The sequence below is a fragment of the Pelobates fuscus genome, chromosome 12, assembly GCF_036172605.1.
Source record: "Pelobates fuscus isolate aPelFus1 chromosome 12, aPelFus1.pri, whole genome shotgun sequence".
In the NCBI taxonomy this organism is placed as follows: Eukaryota; Metazoa; Chordata; class Amphibia; order Anura; family Pelobatidae; genus Pelobates; species Pelobates fuscus.
In genome coordinates, this window is record NC_086328.1 from 481,180 (window position 1) to 498,197 (window position 17,018).

Sequence of the window (17,018 nt, forward strand, 5' to 3'; positions counted from 1 at the left end):
GAGAACCAGGGCCGGACTGGCCCACCGGGATACCGGGAAATTTCCCGGTGGGCCGTCGGCACCTGGGGCCGGGCAGACACCTGGGTCTGCTGGCGGCCGCTGGCGGAGGTCTGCTGGCGGCCGCTGGGGGACTTGTACTGGCGGCCGCTGGGGGAGCTGCGCTGGCTCTGCTCCCCAGCGGGCAGCTGAATGAGACCGGGGCCGGAATATGACGTCATATTCCGGCCCCGGTCTCATTCAGCAGCGCGCGAGGGCGGGAGAGCAGAGCCAGCGCAGCTCCCCCAGCGGCCGCCAGTACAAGTCCCCCAGCGGCCGCCAGCAGACCTCCGCCAGCACAGGTGCCCCTGCCCCAGCAGCCTCCTGCACTACACGACCCCCTGGATGCGTACTGGTAGAAGAGTAAATGCTGGTAAGATGTTATTTAGAAAAAGCTGTAGCATATACAGTATGTTTTTCACAATATCTTTCTATTGATGAGTTTACTACACAGTACGTTAACATGTTTCTATTTGTGTTTGGGGCCAGGACCCAGTATGATATTTGCATATTCCTAAAATGGTTTCAATGTGCCAGAACGTATGTGCGAGTAAGTGTGAAAGAAAACATAGTCTACCTAGAGAAAAAAAAATACAAGTAAAAGGGAGGTAGATTGATGACTAAGAAAATATGTTGAGTCTTAGTCTATGGTGCTACTAAAGGATACCAGCCTTCTTGTGTTTGTACAGAGATCTAGACTGAGAATCCTTCACACATACCCAAGTAGGTTGAAGTGTGATGAAACTTACATATGAGTAGACTTGACTTGTGTGTGTCTGTCTGTCTGTCTGTGTCAAGGTGTGTCTGTCCGTCATGATGTGTCTGTCTGTGTCATGGGGTGTGTGTCTGTCTGTGTCATGGGGTGTGTGTCTGTCTGTGTCATGGTGTGTGTGTCTGTCTGTGTCATGGTGTCTGTCTGAATGGTGTGTGTGTGTCTGTCTGTGTCATGGTGTGTGTGTGTGTCTGTCTGTGTCATGGTGTGTGTGTGTCTGTCTGTGTCATGGTGTGTCTGTCCGTCATGGTGTGTGTGTCTGTGTCATGGGGTGTGTGTCTGTCTGTGTCATGGTGTCTGTCTGTATGGTGTGTGTGTCTGTCTGTCATGGTGTGTGTGTGTGTCTGTCTGTCTCTGTCATGGTGTGTGTGTGTGTGTGTGTCTGTGTCATGGTGTGTGTGTCTGTGTCATGGGGTGTGTGTCTGTCTGTGTCATGGTGTGTGTGTCATGGTATATGTGTGTGTGTCTGTCTGTGTCATGGTGTGTGTGTGGGTCTGTCTGTGTCATGGTCTGTCATGTGTGTTTCTGTGTCTGTCATGGTGTATATGTGTGTTTAAAAATAGTGTTTTTGCTCACATTTTTTTCCCCCCACGCAGCGAGCTGGTCTCCCCTCGACTGGCCCTGCCTCTATGGCTGAGATCATCAAGCTTGATGATCTCAGCCAATCCAATGCTTTGCCATTGGATTGGCTGCAAAACGTTACACCAATCAGCCTCTCCTCATAGAGATGCATTGAATCAATGTATCTCTATGGGGAACGTTCAGCACCTACAGAGTGTGGAGGCCCTGAATGTAGGTGCACTGGAAGCACCTCTAGTGACCGTCTGAGTGACTGTCACTAGCGGTGTCACTTTGAAGCAATGTAAACACTGCTTTTTCTCTGAAAAGTCAGTGTTTACGTTGAAAAGCCTGTAGGGACATTTACGTTGAAAAGCCTGTATGGATTACTCAATCATCTGTCATGGCAAGACATAGCCTTACATGTTACACGCGACAATATATGGCGCAGTGACTTATGGGGCTGGCATAAATTGTTTTATCCAGGGCTGCTTTGTATCCCCAGTCCGGCCCTGATGAGAACACTGTACTAATGAAATGTTCTATTCATAAGAGAACCTTGCACCTGATCACAAGACTGACATCACTAACTACGTAAAATGACGCCCAAGCCCCCCTTTCCACCGAGTAAACCTCATGCTGGGAAAGATGGCGCTTGAGCCCCCTGTCCCCACCCGTGTCCAGAACAATACCACCTCTCGGTGGGAGGACACTTAGCTAACCACTTAGTTTTTGAGCCAATTAATCATATTGATGGGTGGACACTGACACAGCCACTTAACAATTAATCCAATTAACGATGTTTATTTACTGATATCTTGATAATCAATGATGATGCAAAATTCCCCTTAAAAGGGCCTGCGAGCCCGCTTTTTCCTCACTTGCCAATAAATTTCCTCGAAGTTATTTTAACCTGAACTCCGTGTGTCAGTCTGAATTACTTCTGCGTATACGCAATATAATTTTCGACAGGAACAGATAGACATTTAAACATCTTTGTTTATTTCTAAATTATACTATAACAGGGTCAGATAGAGTTATGTGTAAATTAAGAAAAAGAGGAAGACAACGATATCAGGAAAAACCTAATACGTGGTCTTAAATATGGTCAGAGAGGTAATGTGGGCATGACCCAAGTTAATTAGAAAAAAGATACAAATAAGGTAAAGGAATCAGCCCAACAGAGGTAGCAACCCTCCTTACTGAAATTACCTCCTAAGTAGAGTCATTCTAAGGTAATGGCAAAGCAACAAAAAATAATATTAAACTTTATTAAATCAAGATCCTAAAGTTAAAATACGATAGAGTAAAGTGAAGGAAGGAGAGCAGGAGAAAGTGCCTTGTAATAATCAACAAGTATAAAGGGTATAAAAAATCCCTCTATAAAACCTTTTGCACAAAACAATGTGTATAGTATAGCCTGAGAAGGACACAACGTCCCAGGTGCTCAGCAATACGATTTATTATACTTGTTGATTATTACAAGGCACTTTCTCCTGCTCTCCTTTCTCCACTTCACTCTCGTATTTTAACTTTAGGATCTTGATTAAATAAAGTTTAGGGTTATTTTTTGTTGCTTTGCCATTACCTTAGAATGACTCTACTTAGGAGGTACCGTATATACTCAAGTATAAGTCGAGTTTTTCTGCACATTTTTTGTGCTGAAAAACCCCAACTCAACTTATACTCGAGTCAATGTCTGTATTATGGCAACTTACATCGCCATAATACAGACAGGGGGCTGTGTAGGAGGGGGGCTGGCTGGAAGCTCTTACTTACCTCTCCTGCAGCTCCTGTCAGCTCCCTTCTCCTCCGCGCCGGTCCGGTCAGCTCCCAGTGTAAGTTTCGCGAGAGCCGCGGGGTCATAGCGCGGCTGCGAGACTTACACTGGAACTTGCAGTGGGAGCAGACCGGACCGGCGCGGAGGAGGAGGGAGCTGACAGGAGCTGCAGGAGAGGTAAGTAAACGCTCTGCCAGCCCCCTCAACTGAACTGCCAATGCCACTGGACCACCAGGGAGTGAGAGCCCCCCTCCCTGCCATGTATCAAGCAGGGAGGGGGGACGAAAAAAAAAAAATATATATATATAAATAATAATAAAATAATTAATAAAATAATAATAATAAAAAAAACTAATAATAAAAAAAATATTAATAAAACAAAAAAACAATTAATATTAAAATAATAATAAAAAAATATTAAAATTGCCCACCCCACACCAAGGCTCTGCATCACACACTGCACTCATACACACACACTACACTCATACACACACACTGCACTCATACACACTGCATTCATACACACACACACTGCATTCATACACACACACTGCATTCATACACATTGCATTCTCATACACACACTGCACTCATACACACACACTGCATTCATACACACACTGCATTCATACACACACACTGCATTTATACACACACACTGCATTCATTCATACACACTGCATTCTCATACACACACTGCACTCATACGCACACTGCACTCATACACACACACTGCACTCATACACACACTGCACTCATACACACACAGTGCACTCATTATATACACACACTGTAAATAAATATTCAATTAATATAATTTTTTTAGGATCTAATTTTATTTAGAAATTTACCAGTAGCTGCTGCATTTCCCACCCTAGTCTTATACTCGAGTCAATACGTTTTCCCAGTTTTTTGGGGTAAAATTAGGGGCCTCGGCTTATACTCGAGTATATACGGTAATTTCAGTAAGGAGGGTTTTTACCTATGTTAGGCTGATTCCTTTACCTTATTTGTATCTTTTTTTATATGTAAATGAATTACCTCTCTTATAGTGTCAGAAAAGGAAGGAGAAAGAAACAATAAAGTTTGGTCTTCGTAATAAAATATTCACACAATGTTTTCAATATAAAGTGTAAGTCAGTCTGTCATGGGATTGTAGAATCGCTTTCTCTTCCTGTTCCTCAGGGAATCACTACAGGAAGATTACAGACAGACATAGGAAAACAGGTCTGGCTAATGATTGCCTGTCCTATTCTTAGTATTTTCCTGGAGCTATTGGCTCGTAGTTTCTTAATAAGACAATGTCTGATAACTAAGTTGATTGTTGCTCCTGAATTGCTGAATTACACTGAAATTGTTCTATGTTGAATAGCGAGCTCTTGGGAAAAAGTGAAACCATATGGTCATTAAAATATGTCATAACATAAAATCAAGCAAGGAATTGTTTTTTTTAGTTGAAAACCCATGTTCTGACTTTGAAAATTTATTGATAAAGAACCTGTGAGGTCAAAACCATCAAATTCAATGTTAGGAAACAATAAACCAGTGAAATTTTCTCACAAAACATGTGTTTGTGTATCTGTTTGTGTAGACTGTGTGTATCTGTGCCTGTGCATGTGTGGGTAGACTGTGTGTGTATGTGCATATGTGCCTGTGCATGTGTGGGCAGACTGTGTGTGTTTATTGGTGTGTTTCTGTGCATATGTTGGCAGACTGTGTGTGTATCTGTATGTGTATTTGTGTGTCTGTGCATGTGTGGGCAGACTGTGTGTGTATTGGTGTTTTATGTGCATGTGTAGGCAGACTGTGTGTATCAGTGTGTTTCTGTGCATGTGTGGGCAGACTGTGTGTGTATTGGTGTTTTTATGTGCATGTGTGGGCAGACTGTGTGTGTATTGGTGTTTTTCTGTGCATGTGTGGGCAGACTGTGTGTGTATTGGTGTTTTTCTGTGCATGTGTGGGCAGACTGTGTGTGTATCAGTGTGCATCGGCATGTGTGAGCAGAATGTGTGTGTGTGTGTTAGCAGACTGTGTGTGTCTTTGCATGTGTTGGCAGACTGTGTGTGTATCTGTATGTGTCTTTGCATGTGTTGGCAGACTGTGTGTGTATCTGTATGTGTCTTTGCATGTGTTGGCAGACTGTGTGTGTATCTGTATGTGTCTTTGCATATGTGGGCAGACTGTGAGTGTATCAGTGTGTGGCTGCACATGTGTTGGCAGACTGTGTATGTGTCTTTGCATGTGTGGGCAGACTGTGTGTGGCTGCACATGTGTTGGCAGACTGTGTATCTATATGTGTCTTTGCATGTGTTGGCAGAACGCACAGACTGAATGGACAAACAGTCAGTAAGAATAGCAAGGTCAAAGAGAAATGTGGATAAACGTTAAATAGGCCGAGTTCAAAGGATTACAGGAGACAGGAACAGCGATAAACAAGAACCAGAATAAATACTAAAGAAGATACAAGAAGAAACTTGCTATTGGACTAACAAGAACCACAACAGGGCAACAAGGAATGGTAGAGATAAGTATATATAGGTAGGTCTTACTTCTCAATGACCCATGTCATCTTGGAATTACATATTATTTGTGGAGGATATTTTACCCCTCTTTCTGACCTCTGACGTAATTTCTGTGTGCCAAATTCGCTTCACCGAATTCCGCGTTTGCATAGAAAAGCACACTACGTGCAAGGGTGCTGTGTGGGACAGTACACCGGAGGAAGCAGGTAAGCGGGCAGCAAGTCTGACAGTGTATGTCTGTTTGTGTGGGCATACTGTGTTTTTGTTTATCTTTGAGTGTCTTTGTATGTGTGTGTGTGGGCAGACTGTGTGTATCTGTGTGTGTATATGCATGTGTGGGTAGACTGTGTATTAATGAATCTATGTGTTAGGATCTTACCTGAGTTGGGAGTCTGTAGCGCAGAGATGTTTGCTCACCCTTGCAGACAGTCCAAGGTGACCAGATAATAATCCACCTGGACTGACTGTGAATCTGTGCACAGGGGCTGTGCAGGAAATGTGATTCCAACGCACTACCGACAAGGACACAAACAGCGGGATTGTCGAAGGGATAGCCGAAGTCAAAGGATGCCAGAGGTCAGAATAAACAAAGACAGAAGCCAGGGTCAATATGGAGTACAACTTCAGGAGACTTGAAAACAAGATCAGTAAATAGTTATATAATAATTTATAGATACAATAAATACCGTTATATAATTTATAGATAAATATACAGTTTTATAATAATTGATAGATATAATAGTTATATAATTTATAGATAAATATACAGTTATATAATAATTTATAGATACAAAAAATACCGTTATATAATTTATAGATAATTATACAGTTATATAATAATTTATAGATACAATAAATACAGTTATATAATTTATAGATAATTATACAGTTATATAATAATTTATAGATACAATAAATACAGTTATATAATTTATAGATAAATATACAGTTATATAATAATTTATAGATATAATAAATACCGTTATATAATTTATAGATAAATATACAGTTATATAATAATTTATAGATACAAAAAATACAGTTATATAATTTATAGATAATTATACAGTTATATAATAATTTATAGATACAATAAATACAGTTATATAATTTATAGATAAATATACAGTTATATAATAATTTATAGATATAATAAATACAGTTATATAATTTATAGATAATTATACAGTTATATAATTTATAGATAATTATACAGTTATATAATAATTTATAGATACAATAAATACAGTTATATAATTTATAGATAAATATACAGTTATATAATAATTTATAGATATAATAAATACAGTTATATAATTTATAGATAATTATACAGTTATATAATAATTTATAGATACAATAAATACCGTTATATAATTTATAGATAAATATACAGTTATATAATAATTTATAGATATAATAAATACAGTTATATAATTTATAGATAATTATACAGTTATATAATAATTTATAGATATAATAAATACAGTTATATAATTTATAGATAATTATACAGTTATATAATAATTTATAGATACAATAAATACAGTTATATAATTTATAGATAAATATACAGTTATATAATAATTTATAGATATAATAAATACCGTTATATAATTTATAGATAAATATACAGTTATATAATAATTTATAGATACAATAAATACAGTTATATAATTTATAGATAAATATACAGTTATATAATAATTTATAGATATAATAAATACAGTTATATAATTTATAGATAAATATACAGTTATATAATAATTTATAGATACAATAAATACCGTTATATAATTTATAGATAAATATACAGTTATATAATAATTTATAGATATAATAAATACAGTTATATAATTTATAGATAATTATACAGTTATATAATAATTTATAGATATAATAAATACCGTTATATAATTTATAGATAAATATACAGTTATATAATAATTTATAGATATAATAAATACAGTTATATAATTTATAGATAATTATACAGTTATATAATAATTTATAGATACAATAAATACAGTTATATAATTTATAGATAAATATACAGTTATATAATAATTTATAGATATAATAAATACAGTTATATAATTTATAGATAATTATACAGTTATATAATAATTTATAGATACAATAAATACAGTTATATAATTTATAGATAAATATACAGTTATATAATAATTTATAGATATAATAAATACAGTTATATAATTTATAGATAATTATACAGTTATATAATAATTTATAGATACAATAAATACCGTTATATAATTTATAGATAAATATACAGTTATATAATAATTTATAGATATAATAAATACAGTTATATAATTTATAGATAATTATACAGTTATATAATAATTTATAGATACAATAAATACAGTTATATAATTTATAGATAAATATACAGTTATATAATAATTTATAGATATAATAAATAGTTATATAATTTATAGATAATTATACAGTTATATAATAATTTATAGATACAATAAATACAGTTATATAATTTATAGATAAATATACAGTTATATAATAATTTATAGATATAATAAATACAGTTATATAATTTATAGATAAATATACAGTTATATAATAATTTATAGATACAATAAATACCGTTATATAATTTATAGATAAATATACAGTTATATAATAATTTATAGATATAATAAATACAGTTATATAATTTATAGATAATTATACAGTTATATAATAATTTATAGATATAATAAATACCGTTATATAATTTATAGATAAATATACAGTTATATAATAATTTATAGATATAATAAATACAGTTATATAATTTATAGATAATTATACAGTTATATAATAATTTATAGATACAATAAATACAGTTATATAATTTATAGATAAATATACAGTTATATAATAATTTATAGATATAATAAATACAGTTATATAATTTATAGATAATTATACAGTTATATAATAATTTATAGATACAATAAATACCGTTATATAATTTATAGATAAATATACAGTTATATAATAATTTATAGATATAATAAATACAGTTATATAATTTATAGATAATTATACAGTTATATAATAATTTATAGATACAATAAATACAGTTATATAATTTATAGATAAATATACAGTTATATAATAATTTATAGATATAATAAATACAGTTATATAATTTATAGATAATTATACAGTTATATAATAATTTATAGATACAATAAATACCGTTATATAATTTATAGATATAATAAATACTGTTATATAATTTATAGATAAATATACAGTTATATAATAATTTATAGATAATTATACAGTTATATAATAATTTATAGATACAATAAATACCGTTATATAATTTATAGATAAATATACAGTTATATAATTTATAGATAAATATACAGTTATATAATAATTTATAGATATAATAAATACAGTTATATAATTTATAGATAATTATACAGTTATATAATAATTTATAGATACAATAAATACCGTTATATAATTTATAGATAAATATACAGTTATATAATAATTTATAGATATAATAAATATAGTTATATAATTTATAGATAATTATACAGTTATATAATAATTTATAGATACAATAAATACAGTTATATAATTTATAGATAAATATACAGTTATATAATAATTTATAGATATAATAAATACAGTTATATAATTTATAGATAATTATACAGTTATATAATAATTTATAGATACAATAAATACCGTTATATAATTTATAGATAAATATACAGTTATATAATAATTTATAGATATAATAAATACAGTTATATAATTTATAGATAATTATACAGTTATATAATAATTTATAGATACAATAAATACAGTTATATAATTTATAGATAAATATACAGTTATATAATAATTTATAGATATAATAAATACAGTTATATAATTTATAGATAATTATACAGTTATATAATAATTTATAGATATAATAAATACAGTTATATAATTTATAGATAATTATACAGTTATATAATAATTTATAGATACAATAAATACCGTTATATAATTTATAGATAAATATACAGTTATATAATAATTTATAGATGTGGCAAATCTAGCCACTTCAGACTATATTTAAGCTTGTGTGATACTATGGCTTTAAGACTACCTGAACTGTCATAATAATATTCCTACAAATGTATTGCTTGGTACCGACTTGGTAGGTTGTTATCCCAGTATGTGCCTGCGAGTGATATGTGTTACCAACCAAAGCCCTGTAGGGGGCCTGCTGTGGAAAGGACAGGGTGCAAATGTTTATGTAAATTACTGTGCTTGGAGGGAGGTCAGAGATGCTCCCTTGATAAAGGCTTCTAGCCGATACGTTGGGGTTTTTTTGATTGACTCTGTCCCTGCTTCTCACTGAACTTGGTATGGTTTTTTGCATTTTTTTTATATGTTTGGGTTTTTGATTATACTAGCATTACAGTGGTCTGTTTGCATGATACTTCTTTCATTTATATATCACGCACTGCGCATTTATATATGTCCAGAATTTTTTTCTGGTAAATGGTTTACAATAGTATGACTTTGTATCTTTGTTGATAAAATGTAAAGAGACATTCCTATAGTATATACCCATTTAATAAAGATTTTTCATATATATAAAGATTTATGGTTGTGCTCCTTACTCTATTCACATTGTATGTCAGTCTGTGCCAGAGCCCAGGGTGTCTGTGGAATCGTGTAACAAGGTATGTAGACAATTGTGCTGGGAGGGAGGGCAGAGCGAGCATGTGTGCCAGTCTGTGCAGACCCAGATATGTCTGCAATATGATGTGAGAGTGTGCCAAGACAGAGTCACTGGGCGGGAGGGCAGAGTGAGTGTGTGTGTATCAGTCTGTGCCAGAACCAAACTTGTCTGTGGTACTCTGTGAGGATGTGCCAAGTGCAAATCACGTGGAGGGGGAGACAGAGGTTTCCACTGTAGCTGTGGTAACCCGGCAGCGGTCTTACCCGAGTAGGGAGCAGGGCCTGCCGCAGCCTGCAGACTCAGAGCGTATGTCAACAGGAGAGCACCCAGATGGGGGAACCAGGGAATCTCACACCTTGTTACCATCCCCTCCTGTAGTCCAGGGGCAGGAATCTGTGTCCGAGCCCCCTATTGACTCTGAGACCGAGGCGCGGTGTCCTGAATTCCAGCAGGCCCAACGGACAGATCCCACGTTAGAGGTATTGAGGGAACGTGCTAGGCAGCCACTCACAGACAGGGATAGGGAGAGAGTGTACTGGGATAATGAGAGGTTATACAGAGAAACCATTCCTACTATGGGGCAAGAGCCTTGGGTAACAGAAAGGCAGCTGGTGGTACCTCAGAGGTACCGGGACCAGCTGCTGAATGTAGCTCATGCCATCCCCATGGCTGGGTACCTAGGGGTGGCGCGGACTAAGTCTCGCTTGTCCCACCATTTTTATTGGCCTGGTATGGGCACAGATGTGGCAAATTATTGCCGTTCCTGCCCGAGTGTCAGAGGGTGGGAAAGCCTGGGGAAGTGGGTAAGGCCCCCCTAATACCCCTTCCTATAGTTGGGGAACCATTTGAGAGAATAGCTGTGGATATTGTCGGTCCCCTTGCCATTCCCAGTAGTTCGGGCAAGCGATATATATTAACCGTGGTAGATTACACCACTCGCTACCCAGAGGCAGTAGCCCTATCATCCATCAGGGCAGACAAGGTGGCTGATGCTCTGTTAAGCATATTCTCCCGTGTGGGATTTCCCAGAGAAATGCTAACCGATCAAGGCCCCCAGTTCACCTCTGATCTGATGCAGTCCCTCTGCAAAATTGTGCAGGTAGAACATCTAGTGACCAGCCCCTACCACCCCAAACAAATGGCTTGTGTGAGAGGTTTAATGGGACCCTCAAGCAGATGCTGAGGACCTTTGTAGAGTCACAGGGGAAGGATTGGGAGCGATGTCTGCCACACCTTCTCTTCGCTTACAGGGAGGTGCCAAAGGAATCCACAGGCTTTACCCCATTTGAGCTCCTCTATGGACGTATAGTGCACGGCCCCCTAGCTCTGATCCGAGAGGGGTGGGAAGGAGAGTTGGGGGCCCCAAAGACCTCTATTGTAGATTATGTACTCCGGTTTAGGGACAAAATGCAGACTTTCATGGGGGAGGTGTGTGAGAATCTGAGGGCTGCCCAAACCAAGCAGAAGGGGTGGTATGATTGTGATGCCCGAGAAAGAGTGTATGGAGTGGGTCAAAAGGTTCTTGTGCTGATACCCACAAAGCAGAACAAATTGCGGGCAGCATGGGAGGGTCCATTTACTATTCTGCAGCAGATCAATGATGTAAACTATGTGGTATCCCTGGATGAGGGGGGAAGGAGGAAAAAGGTGTATCACGTAAAAATATGATTAAAGCCTATTATGACAGGGAGACTACGGTATTAACCGTATGTAGTCTGCCTGGGGACGAGCAAGAACCTGATCCCCTTGTGGATCTACTGGCTGCAACCCGGGATCTAGAGGGCATTGAGGTAGCCCAGGTTAATATCCACCTAACAGGGGGACAGAGGAGTCAGCTATTTGAGGCCCTTAGACCTTACCATAGTTTCTTCACAGGGAAGCCTGGCAGGACACGCCTAGTAACCCATAACGTGGACACTGGGGATCACCATCCCCTCAGGCAGGCTGCCTATAGAGTATCCTTAGAAGTGAAGGCAGACATTAGGAGGGAAATAGAGGAAATGCTGGAGCTGGGTGTAATCCGGAAGTCTCACAGCCCCTGGGCCTCCCCAGTGGTGCTGGTCCCTTAGAAGGACAAGACCACTAGATTCTGTGTGGACTACCGGCGGTTGAACCTGGTAACTGCATTTGATGCATATCCTATGCCACGCATTGATGCATTGCTAGACCAACTAGCTGGAGCTAAGTTCCTTAGCATTATGGATCTCAACCGAGGGTACTGGCAGATCCCCATGACCCCTGAAGCGCAAGAGAGATCGGCCTTTATCACTCCCTTTGGGCTATATGAGTTCCAGGTGATGCCCTTTGGGATGGAAAATGCCCCTGCCACCTTCCAACGTCTAGTTAATCACCTGCTAGAGGGACAGGATGGGCATGCGGTAGCATATCTGGATGATATTGTGGTGTTCAGTGATACTTGGGAGGAACACCTGCTCCATTTAACACAAGTTGTGGACCGCATAGCAGCAGCTGGGCTCACCATAAAACCAGATAAGTACCAACTGGGCATGACAGAGGTTCAGTACCTGGGGCATAGAGTGGGAGGGGGGACGCTTCGCCCTGAGCCCAGTAACGTAGAGGCTATAATGGCCTGGCCTGCCCCCCAGACCAAAAAGCAGGTGATGTCATTCCTGGGTACTGCAGGGTACTATAGGAAGTTTGTACCACATTATAGTACCCTGGCCAAACCCCTAACCGATCTCACTAAGAAAGCACTCCCACGAGTGATTAAGTGGACATCTGAGTGTAAAGTGGCCTTCAACTCCTTAAAACAGGCCCTTACTGATTCTCCCATACTACAGGCCCCTAATTTCCACAGACGGTTCTTAGTACAGACCGATGCCTCTAATTATGGCCTGGGAGCGGTGCTGAGTCAATTGGATGAGAAGGGGGATGAGCATCCTATTGTGTATCTCAGCCGGAAGCTGCTACCTAGGGAAGTGGCCTATGCCACTGTAGAAAAAGAGTGTTTGGCCATAGTTTGGGCCTTGCAAAAACTGCAACCATACCTGTACGGGCGCCAGTTTACTGTGATTACCGATCACAACCCCCTACATTGGTTACATAGGGTGGCTGGGACAAATGGGAAACTCCTCAGGTGGAGTCTGGTTCTCCAGCAATATGAGTTTACCATTCAGCACAAGAAGGGAAGTACACATGGCAATGCTGATGGTTTGTCCCGCCAGGGGGAAGACTCCACCTAATGCGCAAGGTTGAGGCATAGGAGCCTCCTCCCATTGCTTCTCTTATTTGGGGGAGGTGTCACGGCAAGGGTGTATAATTTATTGTTGCACCCTTGGAATATTATCCTTTAATGTAATTTGTGTAGTAAATGGCACAACTTACAGAGATGTTATTGCTGAGGTCAACAGGGGTTACATTTTTTGAAGCTGGGACCCCCACAGAGGACAGGTGACAGTTGGCTCCCAGACTGTGTGTCGTCTAGTCCTTGGGGAAGAGGGATTATTATTACGCTGCCTGTGTTTTACCTGCGTTATCCTGACTACCAGCGGAGATACCGTGATTATACTGCTACTCCGCTACAGTGAGTAATTAGGACTTCTGCATTGTATCCTTTTTGTTTTTATCTGTTGTTGGTGTAAATAACTTGTTTATCATATATTGTTATATGCACTGTGACTATTTTTTGCTCATAATAAACATTCATTTATTAAGTTCTGCCTTTGTCTGGTTAAGAATCATGTTACCTGAAGAGACTAGTTAGTATTTTTGTAATTCCTTAAATATTGTGCTAAGTAATATTTGGTGGGTTTTATTGTTGATTTACCTGGGGGACCAAGACACCCCATTTATAAATTGTCTTGGTGGTGGCAGCGTTAAAATAGTAATAGTTATATTATTATGTTTAAGTGTGGGTGGTGTTAAAAAGGGGGATTTTGTCATTATTTCCGGTCTAGTGAAGACAAATAGTGTACTTTAACCCTTTCACCACCACAACTACGTCACGCACACTCTTGGAGTAGGGTGCGTTCGTGACAAATAGGTGTTTAGGGTAGCCGCCGTTCGGATACCGACGACGCGGTGGTGGCCATCTTGGATCCTTTGTTAGCCCAGCGGTATTTTGTCGTCGAGTGCCTGGACGGCACATATACCGCTGGACTTTCAGGCCGTTCGGGAGCCCCGGTCTTTCGGCATTTTATCCCTGTATGTGTTTTCGGGACGTTGGGAAGAATGTGAGTTCAAGTGTATTTCGTGCAGCGCTCGGGTGATTTGCTGGGATCTGAACGGTACTTTCACGAAGTATGCGCTCAGACCCCAGCTATCTGCGAACGGTCATTCGGTATAATAGCACGAATAATGTTAAAGTTATAGATTTTTATGTATAAAGTCAGTTCTGCTGCACAGAGGGATAATCCACTTAACTGGATATTCTAGGGAGTATCCCTCTCGTACAGCAGTGCATGATGGGAGAAATGTCCAGCTTGTTCAGTTCCCCATGTAGTCACCTACTGTACAACCCCTGTAATGTCAGTAGGGAAACCCCTTGCATGGGGAATCCCATAAATACGGTGACCTGTGATTAAAAACTCCCAGCCTATGTGTCGTCTAGTTCTTGGGAAGGAAGGATTCTTACAACGCTACCGGGATTATTGTATGCTGTATTTATTTTACCGGGATTATTGTATGCTGTATTTATTTTACCGGGATTATTGTATGCTGTAATTATTTTACCGGGATTATTGTATGCTGTATTTATTTTACTGGGATTATTGTATGCTGTAAATATTTTACCGGGATTATTGTATGCTGTAATTATTTTACCGGGATTATTGTATGCTGTAATTATTTTACCAGGATTATTGTATGCTGTATTTATTTTACCGGGATTATTGTATGCTGTATTTATTTTACCGGGATTATTGTATGCTGTATTTATTTACCTGGATTATTGTATGCTGTATTTATTTTACTGGGATTATTGTATGCTGTATTTATTTTACCGGGATTATTGTATGCTGTAATTATTTTACCGGGATTATTGTATGCTGTATTTATTTTACCGGGATTATTGTATGCTGTATTTATTTACCTGGATTATTGTATGCTGTATTTATTTTACTGGGATTATTGTATGCTGTATTTATTTTACCGGGATTATTGTATGCTGTATTTATTTACCGGGATTATTGTATGCTGTATTTATTTTACCGGGATTATTGTATGCTGTATTTATTTTACTGGGATTATTGTATGCTGTAATTATTTTACCGGGATTATTGTATGCTGTATTTATTTTACCGGGATTATTGTATGCTGTAATTATTTTACCGGGATTATTGTATGCTGTAATTATTTTACTGGGATTATTGTATGCTGTATTTATTTACCGGGATTATTGTATGCTGTAATTATTTTACTGGGATTATTGTATGCTGTATTTATTTACCGGGATTATTGTATGCTGTATTTATTTACCGGGATTATTGTATGCTGTAATTATTTTACCGGGATTATTGTATGCTGTAATTATTTTACTGGGATTATTGTATGCTGTATTTATTTACCGGGATTATTGTATGCTGTAATTATTTTACCGGGATTATTGTATGCTGTATTTATTTTACCGGGATTATTGTATGCTGTATTTATTTACCGGGATTATTGTATGCTGTATTTATTTTACCGGGATTATTGTATGCTGTATTTATTTTACTGGGATTATTGTATGCTGTAATTATTTTACCGGGATTATTGTATGCTGTATTTATTTTACCGGGATTATTGTATGCTGTAATTATTTTACCGGGATTATTGTATGCTGTAATTATTTTACTGGGATTATTGTATGCTGTATTTATTTACCGGGATTATTGTATGCTGTAATTATTTTACTGGGATTATTGTATGCTGTATTTATTTACCGGGATTATTGTATGCTGTATTTATTTACCGGGATTATTGTATGCTGTAATTATTTTACCGGGATTATTGTATGCTGTAATTATTTTACCGGGATTATTGTATGCTGTATTTATTTACCGGGATTATTGTATGCTGTAATTATTTTACCGGGATTATTGTATGCTGTATTTATTTTACCGGGATTATTGTATGCTGTATTTATTTACCGGGATTATTGTATGCTGTTTTTATTTTACCGGGATTATTGTATGCTGTATTTATTTTACCGGGATTATTGTATGCTGTATTTATTTACCGGGATTATTGTATGCTGTATTTATTTTACCGGGATTATTGTATGCTGTAATTATTTTACCGGGATTATTGTATGCTGTATTTATTTACCGGGATTATTGTATGCTGTATTTATTTTACCGGGATTATTGTATGCTGTATTTATTTTACCGGGATTATTGTATGCTGTAATTATTTTACCGGGATTATTGTATGCTGTATTTATTTACCGGGATTATTGTATGCTGTATTTATTTTACCGGGATTATTGTATGCTGTATTTATTTACCGGGATTATTGTATGCTGTATTTATTTTACCGGGATTATTGTATGCTGTAATTATATATTTATTAAAATACAGTTATATAATAATTTATAGATTTAATATATAGAAATAAAAGTACTGAACAGAAAGTGTGGGCTCGTGAAGAGATGTCATGTGAGTGGGCGGGGTTAACCCCGAGGAT